Source organism: Lepidochelys kempii, chromosome 11 (assembly GCF_965140285.1).
Source record: "Lepidochelys kempii isolate rLepKem1 chromosome 11, rLepKem1.hap1, whole genome shotgun sequence".
In the NCBI taxonomy this organism is placed as follows: domain Eukaryota; kingdom Metazoa; phylum Chordata; order Testudines; family Cheloniidae; genus Lepidochelys; species Lepidochelys kempii.
In genome coordinates, this window is record NC_136390.1 from 47,526,856 (window position 1) to 47,540,377 (window position 13,522).

Consider the following 13,522-nt stretch of genomic DNA (forward strand, 5'->3'; position numbering starts at 1 on the left):
AGCAACATCTAGTAGACTAACCATTTATAGAAGTATTTAAACACAAAGTTTAGAGGATATGGTTGACTCATTAACTACATATCAAGTGTAGTGATTATATAATTAACATGCACACAATGGCATGTTTCTAAAGTAATTTTTGACATTGAGTTTTAACTTACTGTTTTCTTAAAGTACTGGAAACTAAGTCACATGCAGTCCCTCAAGTTAATCAGGCAACTCCCAGTTGCCATTACTGTGCATAAAAGTTGCCATAGACAAAATGTTAAATGCATATTAACTTTTGAGATATGTTTCAGCTTCTATACTGTATTCTCTGTTTTCTTGCTATTTATTGCTAGGAGCCAACAATGCTGCTTAGCTTGTGTGAACTGATGTGAAGAAAGGCCAAAGTGGACATAAATAATACGTATTTTAAAGCATTATCTGCCTTACAGGTATATGAATCTGGATGTGTTCAGCCGTCTAGATGCACTATGGGTAGACTGAGCAAGCAATGCCACAGCATCTGATGGATGATTCTTCTAATAACAAGAAGGGACCCCTATATTGCTTTTCCTCCAGAGTATCACAGATTCAATTGTTGCTGATGTATTTAACCTCAGTTTAACAGCATCTGAATTCACTTGACTGGTAATTTGGAAAAATGGTAGCAGCCTCAAGTTTAGTAGAAAGAAGAAAAGGAGTACTTGTGGCACCTTAGAGACTAACAAATTTATTTGAGCATAAGCTTTTGTGAGCTACAGCCGATGAAGTGAGCTGTAGCTCACGAAAGCTTATGCTCAAATAAATTTGTTAGTCTCTAACGTGCCACAAGTACTCCTTTTCTTTTTGCGAATACAGAATAACACGGCTGCTACTCTGAAACCTGTCATTAAATTTAGTAGATAATTTCAAGGACAAAAAACACTCATCTTACTATGCTAAGGGAAAACCTTTTCCAATCTTGAACATATGTTGAATACAGCTGGATACACAACAAATACTTTAAAACTAAACACTCTTATTTCATCAGCCAAAAGTAAAGTGTAATTATATAAGACTCAAAAGAGGAGATAACTTTCGGCAGATACATGAAAACAGCATGCTTATCATGGCATTTACGCCTACTTGAATGTTCATCTGGGAGAGAGTCATACTGACAGTTTATCACATGCAACCGTCACTGTTCAGAACACAAAAGTTAATATTAAGAGCTAGATTGTAATGATCTCCACATCTACATGGGTACGCAAAGAGCGGGGGTGCAAGCTTGTTGAGCTCCCACACAAAATGCCCCCCATTCTGAGGTCCAGTTTTATTGAAAAAATAAGATAAATTATGCCAAAACAAAAAACAGCCGGCACTGCATGAACACCAACATAGGCCTGCTCTGAGGTCTGGTTGCTGCCAGGGTTTCTTTTTTTTCAGGACTAGACCTTTGTTTCCTTGCCCAAGGAGCTACTCCCATCTTCCTATGTGATGGAGTTTAATAAGCCACAATTGTCACAATGAATCAACAGTAATTTACATGCAGCTCCTTGCACGGAACCTTGGAAGATCCTGTTAACTGAGCAAGGTATGAGGAGAAGAAAAGACAAAAAACTCCTCCTGCTTCACACTTCACAGGGCTAGTGACAATCCCTGTCCAAATCCAGACCACAAATACTGTGCAAAGTTAGTACCAACAGCGACACTTGCCTCACTTGAGCTTACTGACCCAGAGAGCATGTATGCATAATCTTTCCAACTCTTCAGCATTCCCAAGTCTTTCAGGCACTCCCATTGGGGGGTGGCATTGTAATGAATGTGTCTTTATACAGGTGGTGTGCTTTTAAGATCTCTGAGAAAGTTCTTCTGAACCACTTTCAGGCTGTGTGCGCTCAGAGAGCTTCTCTTTCTTATTTAGCAAAAAGAAAAGGAGAACTTGTGGCACGTTAGAGACTAACCAATTTATTTGAGCATGAGCTTTCGTGAGCTACAGCTCACTTCATCGATGAAGTGAGCTGTAGCTCACGAAAGCTCATGCTCAAATAAATTGGTTAGTCTCTAAGGTACCACAAGTACTCCTTTTCTTTTCGCGAAGACAGACTAACATGGCTGTTACTCTGAAACCTTTCTTATTTAGAACATTCCTGAATTGTTTTACGAATGTTTGTTTGAGAGACTGTGCCTATTAAAATGTCATGTCAGTTTCTTCTCCTTTAAAGAGGATGCTTGCTGGTCAGGCAATATCACAGTGCTCCTCCACACCTCCCTAAATGCACAGCTGCAGGTAGTGGTTGAGGAGAGACAGTTTGTACCCAAAAGCTCTAACATGCACCATAAACATGAGGAAAATAAGAGCTAAACTTGTTAGTCAGTATTGGATCCAATATCATGTACTGTGGAGTGATAAGCAGGATGCCTGCTCCCACAGCATGCACAATGGTAGGGTAAGAATGTGGATCCAGTTTTAGCAGAGGCAAGATGAACTTGATTAAAAGAAAGTACAGATGCGAACAGGGATCCAATCTTTATTTCACAAAACACACTCTAATCTTCTTATTCACTGTCAGGAATCACTTGTGCCTCTAATGCAGTCTATTTACATACATTACCATTAAGATGTCTTAGCCTGTAATTGTTTTATTACATCCCTTTAAACTTTATTACTGTAAATTACAAGTTTCCTCTGGTTATTCAGTTCAGTACGCTGTTTGGATGTTGCTCCCTCGTTCAGCAGTGTGAGAATGGCTCAGTCATTAGACTCCTCATGCTGTGCCTGTAATAACATCCGCTGATGTGGTGCTCACAACTTCATTTCAGTTTCATCGATACCTGGCCGGAAAAGTATTGCCTGCTACAATACCACCTCTCCATGCAATTTAAAAATAGTTCTGTACAACTTATTACATGACTACCTGTCATAAACATACAGCTGAGGGTAGCATAAAATCTCTCCTTTACCTGTAAAGGGTTAAAAAGTTCAAATAACCTGGTTGGGCACCTGACCAAAAGGACCAATAAGGGAAGAAGATCCTTTCAAATATGTGGGGGGAGGGTTTTTTTGTTCTCTCTTTGTTGTGCTCTCTCGGGACAGAGAGAGGGACCAGGCAGGAAAAAAACCTCTCCTAAAATTGTACCCAAAATAAGCATCTAAGAGTATAAAAATGATAAGTAAAGCAAGGAAATGTGCTAGATTATCTTTTGTTTTAGCTTGTGAATTTTCCCTATGCTAAGAGGGAGGTTTATTCCTGTGTTTTGTAACTTTAAAGTTTTGCCTAGAGGGGAATCCTCTGTGTTTTAAATCTTATTACCCTGTAAAATTACCTTCCATCCTGATTTTACAGAGATGCTTCTTTTATTTTTTCTTTATAATAAAGTTCTGCTTTTAAGAACCTGATTGGCTTTTAGTATCATAAAAACCCAAGGGTCTGGTCTGTGCTCACCTTGTTTGCCTGTTTGGTTGGTATATTATTCTCAAGCCTCCCCAAAAAGGGGGGTGAAGAGGCTTGGGGGGATATTTTGGGGAAACAGGAACTCCAAGTGGTCCTTTTCCTGAATCTTTGTCCAACTCACTTGGTGGTGGCAGCAATACTGTCCAAGGACAAGGAAGAATTTGTGCCTTGGGGAAGTTTTTAACCTAAGCTGGTAGAAATAAGCTGAGGGGGTCTTTCATGCGGGTCCCCGCATCTGTACCCCAGAGTTCAGAGTGAGGAGGGAACCCTGACACTACCTAGCAGTAGAAATGATAAGAACTCCCATTAACTGCAGTGGAGCGAGATTTCCACCCATGAAGGTTTTGGCAGTTGCCTGGCTCATGAGTTTCTACAGCGGTCAAGGAGAGCAAAAGTCTGATTTACAATAGTTTGCAGTTAAGCAATTTAAAAAAAAAAAGTCATGTGTAGTTGATTCTGTTACACACTCCTGGGTTTAGCTGCTGTTAGCTAATACTTCTCTCAGCTCACCTCGTCCTGCCAAACTGGCTCCCTTGCATCCAATACTACTGCTAGAGTACAATCTAATTTTATCTTTTGAAGCTTCACGTTCCCTAAACTTTAAACATAACTTTTCTTCCCTCACCTGGTTCTCATCTCTTAATTTTTTCTCCCTAAACTAATATAAGAAAATGGACTCATTTCCTCTTGCCTGATGTAGGAGAACCACCTCCCAAATACTTTGCAACATCGCTTCTGAAGATGCCTTCTAAATCCTGTAACTCAAAAGTTCATCAAGACTCTCATCCCTCCTACTATCTTCTTTAGAGAAAATGTTGATTGCAGTAAAATTATTTTTCATCTGCCTCCAACAGCCACCCACAGAATTTCCCAAAGGAACAATTAACACTCCTCCAATCTCACTCTTCCCATGAGCTCCTTGGGGGTCGGCCTCTAATCCCACTCACTCTCAAGAAATAACCCCTCTACCGAACCTAGCAGCTTGGTAATTTATCACCAAACACACTGCATCTACCCCTTGGCTTGAAGAAAGACCTGCATGGTACTGCACCAGGTAGCTTGAACTATGGAACTTTATCCTCTTGGACACTGATCACAAAGAACAGATACCTCCTGCTCCCTAACATATTTAACTTACCATTTCCTGCTCTGCTTATAAAAAAACATCTCCCTGTACTGCACCATAGCAATGCACTAGCCAGCTCAGTCTTCTGCATCTCCAACTTTCTTGTGTGTTAGAATTTCACATATGCCCAAATTCTGCCAAATGACTCATTAAAGTGTGGGCTCTTGAAAAGTGTTATTTCCTTCCTGAACAATAGGATCTATAGTCCAGTCACAGACAGCGTGGCAAAAGTGCTTTGGTACTACAGTGATGGACTGTTGGAAAAGTAGGAATTCTGCCTCCGTTACACTTGTGCAATCTTATCTTCAGTAGTCTTGCACAAGTGATCAAGGGCAAATGAACAAGGGCAGACACAGTGGCAGATTTAAGGGGCAGACCGCAACTTTATTAAACTTATCAGAGAAGGGGTGCAATTTTCCCCGTCTCTACCCACTAAACTGTTAAGTGGGACCAGTGAGGGATTTCCAGGGCTATCACATAGCTCACAACTCATGGTAGACTCTCCCTGACCTACCCCTAGGATTCAGCTTGCTTGGCTGAATTCCTTCATCCTTCCCTCTTTGGTATCTTCTGTCTCCTTCACCGGGGGTCTCACATCACAGTCTCTGATGGCTTCTCCTTTACCTCTAGCTCAAGATCCATTAGTGAAATCTTATGTCTGATTTCTGGGTTCTGGCCCTGTTGGCCTTTTATCCATACTGGACACAAGTTGCAACAAACTAAACATTTATACAAATTCCTAATATGAAATTTGTTTGCAGTACTGTTGTAGCCATACTGGTCCCAGGATACGAGAGGCAAGGTGGATGAGGTAATATCTTTTATTGGACCAGCTTCTGTTGGAGAGAAAGAAGCTTACACAGAGCTCTTCCTCAGGTCTGGGCAAGGTACTCAGTGTCACAGCTAAATACAAGGTGGAGTAGAAACCATCACCCTATTACTGACCTCTCAGTCTTTGTCCTCAAAAGGAAACCTGCACAACACTTTTAGAAGATGAACCTGGGAGCTTAAATTCATAACTTTGCTAGTTACTAAAAAATCATGGACCGAATAGGCACACTGGATTTATGCCTTATTACAACAAATCTGTAACGCACTAACCCTCTCCTTCCCTCTCCCCATGACTGGACATGTGTTAATGGCCCAGTTCACCGTCAATGATCCCTTGAAATATGCATTACCTACTTATGCTAAACAATATGTTCCACCTTGTATTTAGCTGCGACACCCTGAGGACATTTCCCAGACCTGAAGGAGAGCTCTGCATAAGCTCCAAAGCTGGTCTCACTCACCAGCAGAAGTTGATTCAATAGCTGATGTCACCTCACCCACCTTGTCTCTCTAATATTACATTTGTAAGTCCTATTCCTTTTTAACCTGTGGGTCCATGATACTGTGGGGTAGGCAAAAAACCCTAATGGACCTCAGCCAATTTGGCCCCAATGAGAAGAAAAAGAAGAAAAAAAGTCCACCTTATCCTAAAACAGGCTACTGGGCAGACCCACAGCATGCTAATACTACAGTTCCTTTTAGCATATAGGGAAGGGAGTGTGGTTTCAGCTAAAATGGAGCACCAGGGGGAAAAGGTAAATCTGCTCCCATTTCCCTCTGGCTGGCCAATAGGCAGCTGAGCACCCATAGCGAGTCGGGGGAAGGAACCTACCCACATGTACAGTCCCACTTTAATCTACAGCTGTCCAGCACCTTGAGGATCCAGATAAAAATCTTCCACCTCTTAGACTGGGGGTTGGCAATTGAGGGCAGATTTGGTCCTGCAGAGTCTTGTCATTTGGAAGCTGTAGCAGGTGGAGACAGTTAGACACTAAACTCACAAATAAAGTGATACTGGGTTATTATTATTAATCATTCTTGGTACTGCTGTAGCACCCAGGAGCCCCAGTCATGGACCAGTTGGATGCTCTACAAAACACAACAAAAAGATGATTCCTGCCACAAAGAGCTTACACAGCTTGGGCCCAAGGAACCCTTTTACTCTAGCTTGTTTTTTTTTTCTAATTTGGATCTACTTAACGTCATTGTAGTTAAATTAAAAACCTGGTTGATTGGATTTTGATACACAGAACAAGTGAGGGAATTGTAACAAGTGCTCAGCATGGCATCAAGGTTAATACCCTGCATAAGCATTAACATAAATTGTATATTGCAGCTCATTTATGCTCAATCCATACTACAGATTCTTTTTAAACTATTTTACAGAAGATAGGATTTTAAGGCTTAAATTTCAATTGCATAGATTCCTGTTGAGTATCGAGATTTACAAAGCTTATTGAGACAAAGGCATTTAGCATAGCTTAATCTAGTCTCTTTTTTCCTGCCTTTGGTGCCTACTAATATAAAGGAATAATAATTCTATTATTATGCAGATCAGAAGCAATCCAGCAAATTATTAATTGCTCCTATCAAGATCATCTTTTTAGGTTTCCTGTCTAACTAGGCATACTGTCACATACAAATCCATATGAAACCATCAAAATATGCACATGTCCCTGGATAACCATATGGTTATGTTATTATAACCCCTGTACTGCTACACCCGCCCACTTCCTAACTGTTTTGGTAGACTCACTTTTTATCTAAAGTCGAGATTGTAACCTCTTTAGGGCAAGGACCAATCTTTTACTTGTTATTTGTTATTCTGCTAGGTGCTTTACTGAATAAATCTCAATACTCAAGAGGTCCAGTACCTGAAGTCACTATTGCGAGTTACTCATACCATACTGTAACACAATCTGTGGCTGCACGCATTCAAATAGCCAATCATCAATTAAAGTAGACTCATGTATGTTGTGTCAGCTATAGAACTTGGACCCTCTGCTCCGAAATAACAGTTCCTATACCATCAGTAGTAAAAGTTGTTCTATACCATCTATGTAGCAACCACTAGATGGAGACATGATGCACTTGACTTGAGCAGATCTGATGTTCCATCCAGCTTTCACTTGACGCCTGATCCAATGCTTATGTCAGTCAGTAGAAAGATTCCCACTGAATACAATGGAAATAGGATCAGACCCTCAGAGTCCAGCTGCTTATACTAGGCTTCATTCACAATTGTCAATGCTTAGAAAACTTTTTCAAGAAAAATGTATGCAAATATGCTGGGGTTGCGCATAATCGTAAGTTTGCGTACTTTGCATTTTGAATTGACAACAGCCCTCTGAAGTGCAGAAGGTGAGCATTTTACCAACAGAGTAAGAGTGAAAATTTGAACACATGAATCCCATTCTGTCAACTTTGTTCTTAGTCTACTATGACCACAAAACATCTCATGATAAAGTTACTCCTCCTCTGTGGTCAGCCAGCTCAGCTGCACAGAGTCTGCCGATTCAGAGCTTGATTTGCCTGCAATACATACAAGCAACACCGGATGTCCTGGGTAACATGACCCTTCATAATCAGATGTTTCTGGGGTTCTTCCTAAAAATTGAAGAGTATGTAGGCATGGGTGACTTGGTAGATGTGTTGGGAGGAAACTGTAAATAACCGTGGCATCTGGAAGAAGACATCTGCGAAACTTTACACTCCAGTGACTAAGTTAAATGTTCAAGCTTAAACTCAGAGGCTAGGAACTAGCTTTTAAAAAATGAATACTGAGATTAATCCTGACATTTCTAGTTTCCAAAAATCTTCACAGACCCCAAAGATCAGCTTGGAAACATTTTCTAACACTATAGATGGCATCAAGCTATGAATCACGAGGCATATGTCTACTGGTAACAACCTTTAGTGACAATTCAGTCAACCTGTTGCTTTCTTTCCCGATTAGCTGACCTATATTTGTTTAAAACAAATCCCAACATTTTCGTTTTAGCATGTGTTCCACATCTCAAAGACTAGCCTTATTTCTATAAAAAAAAATTAATGTGGTGTTCTAAATTCCTACAAACCCTATTTTTCCCATTGCATAGAGGTACCTATGGTAACATATAGGAATTACTGTAAACCAGGAAAAACTGCAAGTTTCCCTGAGCCCTGATGACGTTTACCCACAATGATGTGATGTGGAAGTACTGATTCAGCTGCACAAGGTCATTCTTATTCCCTCAGTTCCTTTCCTGGAGGAGTCACCGCTTTGGAGAAACAGCTTTGCCAACACAATAACATGACAAAAGCCATGTAAATCAATGCAAACTCTGAAAATTAAGCACTTATCCCCGGACAGATTCTTTCACACGTGCATGCTCTCTCTCTCTCTCTCTCTGGACAATGGATATTAGTGCAGAAACACTGCAGTGTTCATGCTTCTTGAGCAGGAAGAGCTATTTAAATGTTTCAGAAGCAGCTTGATCTTCTACAAACATAGATAGCACAGCAATGTTGCCATAGTGAACCACACTGGAGCAGGAGCCCAGACTAAAGAGAACAGGATGGTGGCCAAAGTTATACCAAAATAGAAGGATTGCAGCACAGAGTTGGTCTAGTACCCTGCACCGTAGTACAGAGATGATTGTTGTATTTGTGGCTTTATAAAGAGCAGGACAGCTACCACTGGCCAGCATTTTTAATGAATATTCTGTCTGAGCAAGAGCAAGATCCATCACTTAGAATACAAAGTATAGTAATGTGAACTGAATATTAAGAGCTTTTTAGGGAAAAATTAGGCAGTGACAATACAGTATGTTAGATTTCTGTTAAGTGAGAAGTACCTTACCTACCAAAGATTCTCCAGTCAAGATATTCCCAAATCCTTACGTTAATGAATGGATAGTGAAGATTGGTGATTGATATCAGTATGTGTGGTTTCAGCATAGCAGTGTACTGCTATATAAGTCAAGGGTGCTTGTAATCGTACAAAGAACTCATTTCTCCATGCTGAAGTGACTAAACACACAGTGGATGTAACATGCTTATTACAGAAAAAAGGAGGAGGAGGAAGACTGAGTCATTACACTACATTTTGGGGATCTTTTACCTTTGAGGATTTTTTCCCCAGACATTAAATGTGTGACTTAATTCTTTTAATATTAAACCAAAAAACCCATAGTTCACAACCTTTACATGAAGTAAATGCTTTTATGAAAGAAGCAGAAGAGGAAAACAGTTTATCTGATGCTTTCTGCTTGAGAGTCATATTCTGGGAGTGGAACCAGAATCTCTTGTTCTATTTATATGGAAAAAAACCTCTGGTGAGACAGTTCTGCATTGTTAGCAGGGTGCTGAGCAAATGGAAAGACACTGGACTTTGAATCAGAGTCTTTAATTATTTCAACTGCATTGAGGGGCCAGGAGAAAAATCGAATGTTTTCCTAACAAAACCTCAGCATTGGCAATGGGCTTGTTGTTATTTCTGATACAATTTCCTTTTGTTTGTTAGGTCTTGTCTATATGGGAAACTTTTTTTCAGTATATTCTAAGGTGCAAATTTAAAATGTATATAGTTCTACCTATTTAAAGCTCCTTGTGTATACAATATTATTCCAATACAAGTGCTTCTTTGGTTTAGCTTATTTTCTTTAGGAAGGAGTTTTGCTAAATCAAAAAATAAATAAAGCCAGTCTTATGCCAAAATGTCCACACAGAGAGTTATATAAGAGGTTCTTTAAATATATTAGGAGCAAGAGAAAGACAAAGGAAATCATAGGTCCTCTACTTAGCAGGGATTGAGTACTAATAACTAACATCAAAAAGGCTGAGGTGTTTAATGCCTATTTTGCTTCAGTCTTCACTAAAAGGGTAACAGTGACCAGATACTCAACACTATTAACAGCAGCAGTAGCAAGGGGGAAGGAACGAAAGCCAAAATAGGAAAACAAGTTAAAGAATATTTAGATAAGTCAGCTGTATTTCAAGTTGGAAGATCCTAATGATATTCATCCTAGGGTATTTAAGGGAGTAGCTGAAGTAATCTCAGAACCATTAGCAATTATCTTCAAGAACTCATGGAAGACTGAGAAGGACAAACAAACATAGTACCTAACCTTTAAAAGGGGAACGAAAGAGAACCCTGGAAGTATAGATTGGTCAGCCTACCTTTAGTACCTGGAAAGATGCTGGAACAAATTATTAAACAATCAAGTTATAAGCATGTAGAGGATAATAAGATTATAAATAATAGCCAGTATAGATTTGTCAAGAACAAATCATGCCAAACCCTCCTAATTCCCTTTTTTGACAGGGTTACTGTCCGAGTGGATGAGTAGGAAGCAGTAGATATGATGTATCTTGATTTTAGGAAGGCTTTTGACACAGTCCCATGTGACATTCTCATAAGCAAGCTAGGGAAATGTGCCCACCTTATAGTAAATTCATCTAGACCACAACTAGGACAGTACTCAGAGTAAGTATCAATGGTTTGCTGTCAACCTGGTAGGACATATCTAGTGAAGTCCTGCAGGGGTCAGTCTTGCTACTATTCAATATTTTCATGATAATGGGGTGGAAACTATGCTTGTAAGATCTGCAGTTGACACTGAGCTAGGAGGAGTTTCAAGCACTTTGGAGGACAGGATTAGAATTCAAAATGACCTTGACAAATTGGAGGATTGGTCTGAAATCAACAAGATGAAATTCAGTTCAGGCAAGTACAAAGTACAACACTTAGAAAGGGAAAAAAGTCAAATGAACAACTACAAAATAGGAAACAGCTGGCTAGGTGGTAGTACTACTAAAAAAGACCTGGAGGTTATAGTGATCACAAATTGATATGAGTCAATAATATGATGCAGTTGCAAAAAAGGCTAAAAAAAGAAGTGTGTATTAACAGAGGTATAAAATGTAAGACAGAAGTGCCCTGCTGTATTCGGCACTGGCAACACCGCAGGTGGAGTATTGTGTCCAAATCTGGGCACCATTCTTTAGGAAAGAAGTGGACAAACTGGAGAGCATCCAGAACAGAGCAACAAGAATGATAAACAGTTTAGAAAACCTGACCTATGAGGAGAGATTACAATAACTGGGTATATTTAGTATGGAGAAAAGAAGACTGCTATTGGGTCCCTCCTCGGTCTTCAAATATATTAACGGCTGTTATAAAGAAGACTGAGATCAATTGTTCTCCATGTCCACTGAAGGTAGGGCAAAGAAGTAATGGGCATAAACTGCAGCAGGGGAGATTTAGTTTAGATATTAGAAAACACTTTCTAATTTAAGAAGGGCAGTTAAACTATGGATTTGGCTTCCAAGGGAGATTGTGGAATACCCATCGCAGGAGATTTTTTTACAAACAGGTTAGACAAACACCAGGTTCACTTGGTCATGCCTCAGCAGAGGGGGCTAGACCTGATGACTTTAAGGTTTCTTTGACCCTACATTTCTATGCTTACCATATCAGTATAATTACACCATTTCAGGGCTTTAGAACTACCTTACATTTTCCCTGACATAGTACGTGGACATGAAAAGACAACGTGTAGGATGTGTCTTACTGAGTGCTGATAGGATATAGATATTCAGGCCTGTCTGCAAAGGCTTATACTTTAAGAATTTAGGTATATGCTTATCATTTAGCTAGTTATAGGGGTATAAAAGAAAGAAAGAATCAAAATCACTGTCTGCCTGCATAAGGCCTTTTTTCACTATGACAGTCTGAGGCCCTGTTCTTAGGCTAAGGCCTACGGCTAAGCAGCAGAGGCAGCCATAAGCTGGGAAGTGAATGGTCACATCCTTATATTCCAAACTGGTCACACTGAAATAAAATGCTATTGGGCTGTTAGGAATACAATCCTGTCCTGATAATGCCTATTGCCTCCAGAGAAAGGGAAGTGCCTAGACGATGTAAAAGGAAACTTAGTTTGATAGCATCCTGTCTGGCAAGAATGCTGGGATGTGAAATCCTCATTTCTTTGTTGTTCTATCACTGTAGTCCCCATTTTCCTATTGTTTGTCTGTATAATCTCTGTCTGGTTCTGTGATTGTTTCTGTCTGCTGTATAATTAATTTTGCTGGATGTAAACTAATTAAGGTGGTGGGATATAATTGGTTAAATAATCATGTTACAATATGTTAGGATTGGTTAGTTAAATTTCAGTAAAATGATTGGTTAAGGTATAGCTAAGCCAAACTCAAGTTTTACTATAAAGGCTGCAGTCGATCAGGAAGAAAGGGGGGGAATGGGAATGGGGGTGGGATAATTGGAATCATGTTTTGCTAACGGGGGGGAAATGGGAACAGGGACACAGGCAAGGTTCTGAGGTTTCAGAGCTGGGAAGGGGGACACTAAGGAAGGAAATTGGAATCATTCCTTGCTGGAAGTTCACCTCAATAAACATTGAATTGTTTGCACTTTTGGACTTCGGGTATTGTTGCTCTCTGTTCATGCGAGAAGGACCAGGGAAGTGAGCAGGTGAAGGAATAAGCCCCCTAACAAGTGCAATGAGGTTGTATCATGAAAATGAGGGCAGAATTTGGTCCTAAGGGTAGGAAATATGATGGAACAATCAGACGGTAATAATTGAAAATTCAAAATAACACTTTGCCCAAAAATAAATTTCCCTTTATCAAGGCAACAGTTTTTAAAACCCTTTGTCTTATCAGGAGAGCCTATCCAAGCTCATTTAAGACACAAGTGATTGAAAATAAGGTTTCCTCACATTTCTGTTTTTTTAGTTACAGATATCTAGCAGAGCTCAAAGAAAAACATTTTTGTGTTTTTGACTAAAAATCAGGAGGCATTATGAAGACTACAGTGATGCCAAAAAGGGCTGCAGGAAAGAATAGGACAGCAGTGTGATCCAGCAGCTAAAGCGTAAGACTTAGAGTAAGGAGACCTAATTTCTAATAGTAGTTCTCCTGTGTGATCTTGTGCAAGTTATTTCATTTCTGTGCTTCACCTCCCCATCTATAAAGTGGGGGGGTAATTATATTTTCTCACTTTTGTAAAGTGTTTTGAGAGATACAGATGAAAAATATCATGTAAATAGAAATTATTACTAAAAATAAATGAATGGCAAACTGGGATAACATCACTCCCATGTGGGCCTGGTTCCCCATTAACTCATCTAGTGGCAGGACTAGGGTC